Source organism: Vombatus ursinus, unplaced genomic scaffold (genome assembly GCF_900497805.2).
Source record: "Vombatus ursinus unplaced genomic scaffold, bare-nosed wombat genome assembly UNPS02010394.1, whole genome shotgun sequence".
NCBI classification, from domain to species: domain Eukaryota; kingdom Metazoa; phylum Chordata; class Mammalia; order Diprotodontia; family Vombatidae; genus Vombatus; species Vombatus ursinus.
This window is the reverse complement of record NW_020950172.1, coordinates 5,634,314-5,640,942: the sequence shown is the minus strand read 5'-3', so window position 1 is coordinate 5,640,942 and position 6,629 is coordinate 5,634,314.

Genomic DNA, 6,629 nt, shown 5'->3' with positions numbered 1-6,629 from the left:
CTCTCTGACTAGCAGGTCCCACAAGCAAGCTTACGTACTGCTCCCCTCAGAGTTCTAAGGGTCAGTCGGTCCCCCTTTGAAGACTCCGCAAACTGCAAGTCTTCTTCAAGTGTCCAGTCCCTTCCAGCCTGGAGATGAAAGAGGCTAACTCCACTTTGGGTTGCTGAGGGGGGCAAAAACCTCTGGGAACACAGGAGAAGAGCAATGGCCAATCTCCATCATGTCCCCATCCCCAGCTTGCTACACTGGGGACTTCGGGCAGTTTCCCCTCAGGTGAGATCTGGGACCCTCTCTCCTGGTTGAGCTGAGTTATCTCCCTCCTAATGTGAGAGCTGCTTCACTCTGTATTGCTGGTATGTATTCTTTTATGTAGAACTTCTGTGATTTCTGTTTTGTTATGATTTGCATAAATGAGTTTCTTTGCTATTCACTTTGTGTGTTCATTGTGGAACTAGTATTAGGTAAGAAAGGGGTCAAGCCTTGGATATAGAGCTTGGGGTTCCCTTTCTCCCATATTAAAGCAATCAGAAGTTAGCTCAAACCCAATCATATTCCCTAGAAAAACAGTATTTAAAGGACCTAATTAGCAGGGTCTTGTGGGGGTTTGCCCCTATGCTGTTCTATAGTTCTATACCAGATATACTTCTAACTGGTACTGTGCTGTGCATAAGGCTCTCCTCTGAGCAGAGAGGAGTGGTGGCCCCTAGCTTCAGTCTCCTGCTTCCCCCTCCTTTCCTCTTCCTTGGACAAAGGTGGGGGGGGGGAAGGCTGGTTGGGGAAGGAGAGGCTGGAGATGTCTCTTCTGTCTTGGTTCAAGCCACAAAAGAGGACAGCACAGTTGCCACATGTGGAGCCCCACTACACATTTGGGTCCCACTGCTTTGTCATTGCATATAAACTCCTCTTGGTGGCTTTAAAGTCCCTCCCAAGCTGACTCCTTCTTGCCTTTCCAGTCTTCTCACACTTTGTTCCCTTCTACAGCCTCTTGGTTATACAGCTGCAGCTGCTCAAACATGACACACCATCTCCTGTGTCTGTCCCTTTGCAACTCCGAGATTCAGCCTCTGTGTTCATTGACCCCTTTCTGCTCACCTCCCCAGAAGCTTCCCTTTGAAATCACCTCTCATCTCCTCTCTGTGTCTCTAGTACAACCCAATCATAGTGATTTACAAGTGTTTCCCTTTTTGTATGTAAGCTCCTTGAGGTCAGGGACAGTGTTTAGGCTTCTCTTTACATTCTCAGTGCTAAGTACAATGCCTAGCACACAGTGATTAACAAATGTTCATTGCCTGACTGACAATAACATACAGTCTACACTGTAGAAACAAACAGCTTTAAAAGACTTAAGAACTGAGCAACCACAGGACCAGAGGATTGATGATGAAGCCTGCTGCCCACCTCTAGGCAGAGAAGTGGTGGACTCAGGGCATAGGAGATAGACATTTTCAGATGTGGCCAACGTGTGGATTTGTTTTGCTTGACTGGACTTACTTATGGGAGGTTTTATTTTTATTAAATAGCAGTAGGGTGGAAGATGATCAAAATGGTGCTGCCAGAAAAAAAAAAGGAAGAAAAAAAAGAAAAGAGGAAGGTAGCATTGATAACAAAGAGATCATGGACCTAGAGTCAGAAGGTCTGAGTTCGAATAGCTGCTCATGCACTCTGTGATCTTGGGCAAATTCCTTCCCCTCCCTCAGCCTGTTTTCCCTTTGTATAAAATGACGAGGTTGCACTAAATTGTTTCCAAGATCTCCTGTAGCTCAAATGTGTATGATTCTTCAGGGTCCTTCTAGCTCTAAATCTTGTGACTCTAATAAGGTTGTGTGGCTGATAAGTGTGGGGACAAAAGACAGCAACCGCCATTGCAAAGAAGCTTTCATCTCTCGCTTTCTGGTTGGGCCCAAAGCTAGAAAGAAGCTTGGATGGAGTTTCCCTCTCTTTCCACTAAAGCAGGGCACAGTAGCTGGCCTGGGGAGGCCTCAGGCCTCATCAGGATTCAGCTAATGTTTTTTAAAAATTATATTGTGCTTTTTTCAATTAATGAGCATTTATTTTCTCTCCTTTCCCTGACCTCCACCACTAGGGGGAGAGGAAGAAAGAAAGCCAAAAGTCTTATGAAAGGCAGTCAGGGGCAGCTAGGTGGTGCGGTGGGTAGAGCACCCACCCTGGAGTCAGGAAGACCTGAGTTCAAATGTGACCTTAAACACTTACTGTGTAACCCTGGGCAAATCACTTAACCCTGTTTGCCTCAGTTTCCTCATCTATAAAATGAGCTGGAGGAGGAAATGGCAAACTACTCCAATATTTTTGCCAGGAAAACCCCAAATGGGGTCATAGTCAGAAAGAACTGAACAACAATAACATGGACAAAACACAGTAGATGTATTAGCAATGAAATCCAACGCTTTCATTTCATAGGTAAGGAAAATGCAACCCAGGAAGGGGAGGAGATTTACCCAACTAGTAATTGTAAACCAGTGGCAGATTTCAAGAGTAGACTGTGCCTTGGGGCTTCTGGCACCCTATTTCAGGAGATTTATAACCATACCATTTCAAAGATTCACAGAGCTTCTGAATTAGAATGGACCTCGGCAGCAATTTGTACCCGAAAAAAAATCTCCCTACAATACACCTGACATGTGGGCCTCAACTTTGCTTGAAGACTTCCACTGAGAAAGTGCAGTACCTCCAGAGGCAGCGGCTTCCATTTCTTGACAGTAATTGGGAAGACGGTCCTTATATCAAGTCTAAGTTTGATGTTTTGCAACTTTGCCCTCTTGCTCTCTGTTCTGCCCTCAGGGGCCAAACATAACAAGTCAAATCCGTTTTCCATGACAGCCCTTCAAATACCTCCGTCCCCACTCAGGTTTCTCTTCTTCAGGCTCAATGGTTCTGATTCCTTCCATTAAGGCTCTTGGCTAGGCCATCCTGGTTGTCCTTTGGACACTCTCCTGCTTATCAATGCCTTGCACACATTATCTGATGAAATAATGTTAAGTCAAGTGCTTTGCAAACCTTAAGGACTATATAAATAAATGTGAACATTTTATTGTTCACAAAATGTGGTATCAAGAACTGAGCACAATTCTCCACAAGCAAGGTTTGGTTAACTCTTATTTCTGGATGCTGAACTTCTCTTGATCCAGTCAGAAGGCACTGTTTCTTGGCTGCCATCTTACACTGTTGGCTCACACTAAGTCCACTAAAAAAGAAAAACGAGACGAAATTTATTTTCTGTTTATTTTTCTAGCCTTATGAACCCATCTTGTACCTCTAAAGTTGACTTTTTTCATCCCATTTTAGATTTACTCCTCTTATGTTTCACCTGATGAGATCTGGTCCATTGTTCTGGCCTGTTGAGGTCATTATTATCTCCTCCCCGACACAGAAAAAACCCAAACCCATCTCTTGTATCAAAAGTAGAATCCAAAAAAATTTGTGCTGTTGTGGGCTCATCTGGAAATGCACGTCTCCTTCTGCACTTGTAGTCAGTCCATCACCTCTCTGCCTAGTAGAGGGAGATATGCTTCATATCCTCTGTCTTCTGGAGTCACAGCTGGTCATTGCATTGATCCAAGCTCTCCAGTCTTTCAGTTTTCCTTTGAAAGGTTGCGCTCACTATATAAATGGCTCTGGTCCTGCTCACTTCACTTTGTATCAGTTTATTTAAGTCTTTCTGGGTTTCTTCACATTCTTCTCTTTTAGCATTTCCTATAATATTCCAACACATTTAAGATGTTTTATTTTACTCAGCCATTCCTTAATTTACGAATATCTGATTTTTGTCATTTCCAAATTGGATAAATGTGCTCTTGATGCTTTGGTCCAAGTCACTGATAGAAGTATCAAATAGCATAAGGTCGAGCAAAGCATTCCCTAACTCTTCTCAAGTTGACCAGCAGCCATTAATGCCTCCTTTTTGGCTCTGGCTATTAAACCAGTTCAAAATCTATCTAACTGTGTTAATCGCAAACGTGTGGCCCACACCTCATCTTTTCCACAAGAAGAGGATGGCAGATTTTATCAAGTGTTTTACTAAACTCTAGATTAATTTTCTAGACAATCACCCTCTTTAAAAAAAAAATGTATCTTACACAATGTGTTCTTGATGGTGCCATGCTGGTTTCTTTGCGATCATCCATGTTTTTTTCAGAGACACAGACATGGAGAGGAGAGGGGAGGTAATTTCAAAAGGAAGATTCTGGGGGGTGAGAAGAAAGGGATCAATAGGGAAAAGACTTTTGACATAAGGTGAGACTGGGGAAAAGAGCTGTGCTCTGTTTAATACTAGACTTGTGATAGAAGTCAAGTTCATTGGTCTGTAGTACCTCGATTATCTCCAGTTTATCTTGTCTAAAGCTTGTTTGCATATTGATGTAGTTAGTATGGTGTCTCCCCATTAGGCTGTGAGCTCTTTGAGGGCACGACTGCCATTGGTGTTGTATCCCCACCACTTAGTACTGTACCTGACACAGTAGAACTTAATAAATGCTTACTGACTGATTATAGTTTGCAGACTATTCTCTTCCTTTTTTTGTTAATAAAACTTTTGCCTTCACCAGCTCTGCTGCACGTTCCCCATTCTTGTCTTTAAAAAAATTGACTAAAAATTATCTAAAATAAATATTGATATTTTTACATAGCTTAAATTTCTCCCTTTAACCCTTCTCCTTTCAGTCATCTCCTATAACAAAGTATTCTTTTTTAAATAAGAGGGAGAGAAGAAAATAATCAGCAAAACTGATCTGTATATTAGAAAAAACTCTGTATATTAGAAAAAGACATTATAATGCAGTTTCACACTCCTGCTAAAATTGCTAACAAGTGCCTCAGCAAGCAGAGACTGAAAAAAGCATTTGTTCTGCCCTTAGGACATTAGGCCCTGGGTGAAATGAGGAGGAATTCAAGACTACTCCCTGCGGGAGCGCAGGATGTACTCTGCCCTCAAGGAGCTTACATTCTACTAGACAGCACTGAGTTGAAGAGCCAGCGAACAGTTTTCAGGTTTGAGGAGTCTAATGCTGAACATAGCCAAGGAGCAATTGATTGGCTGGTGCTTCTTGGGAATATTTGTGTTGATTTGAAAAGTGGGTGGGAGGCATTGCAGTAGGGTTAATTGGTGACACTGAATGAAGATGGCTGCAGGGCAGCGTGGCCGTTCTGGGTCTCAGTCACATCAACTGGGCACTCTCCTTAAGGTCAGTTCTTTCAATACCATGTCCCCTAATTTGGGTTACTCGACATCGTGACTTGAACTTACCAAGGGCAGCTTGGTGCTTCCTCACTATCTACCTCCTTTTGCTGATTAATTCCCTCTTAGGCCATTTTTGTTCATTTCCAGGCCAAAGGCCATTCTCCTTGGCCTTTGTGCAATTTCATATACTTGCAAAGAACTTTCTTTGGCCTGGGAGAAACACCAGTTAAACGAGTGATTTAGAGGTCTGGACACATTGGGCATTTAGTGAGGGTATTTTTTTGCGGGGGGGGGGGGGGAAGAGAAGGAATTGACAGTTGATATGTATATTTGTTGTCTTTCCTGTAGAAAAATAGGATTCTAGTGTAGGTATTCGTATGTACTATTGTATTTCTTTGTCCTGTTTACCCCATCAGACTGGGAGTTCCCCAGGGGACTAGGTCTTTCTCATCTGTCCTACAGGGATCCCCCAAAGAGAGGAGCCAAGTTTTTCTCATCAGATTATGACTCTCAAGGGCAGGGGTTATGCCTCTCCTATCACACTGGGACTCCCCAAAGGCAGGGCTATCATATTCCTCAATTTAGGGTCACGGGGGGAGTAGTGACTACTCCCTGTGGGAGGGCAGGATGTAGTCTCCACCATCAGAATACAGTCTAGGTTTCTTCTCTCAGATGACAGCAATTTGAGACTAGGGCTGTCTCCCCAATCAGTCCCACACTCCCCAGGGCAGGTGCCATTCCCCACCTTCCAACCGTTCTCAAACCTTCCCATGGCCTCCCTTTCCCCAACTCGTCAGAATCCTTCATCCACTATTTATTTCCTCTTCTAGCTATCTCAGGGAAAGAGGTGGTCCCGCCACAGGCACCCCGGGTCTGATTCACTCCAGTCTTCCCAGCAGACTCCTCTCTCTAACCTTCCATCTCTCCCCACAGACTGCCCACAAACGGGTCCACGTCTCCTCCACCCGTTCAAAACCCCTCACTGATTTGCCCCTGCGGGCCATGCTTCCGGCTCTCTCCCCCTTCTGTGGCCCCCCTCAGGGAGGGGCCGTCCAGTCTGCCCCCTCCCAGCTGCGGGATGTCCAAGGGCCCTTCCTCAGTGGTCCTCTTTGACCCCTGCAGCCTCGGTTCAGCAGCACTCTCTCCTCCTGGACATTCTCTTCCTCCTCTCTCCTGCTTCTCTGGCTCTCTGCTCGTGGGGGCCCCCCTTCTCTCTCCTCCTTTCAGGCCATTTCCTTCCTGTCTTCTCGGGCTTTCGAGCCTCGCACGTGCTCTTCGAGGCAGCCTCGACTCCCCTCCAGGCCCCAGGGCCCCCCGCAGCCATCCGGGGTCTCTTCCCCAAGTCGCAGGGCCCCCCCAACCATCCGGCCCCCCCCAAGGACTCAGTGCCCCCGCAGCCATCCGGGGTCTCTTCCCCAAGTCGCAGGGCCCCCCC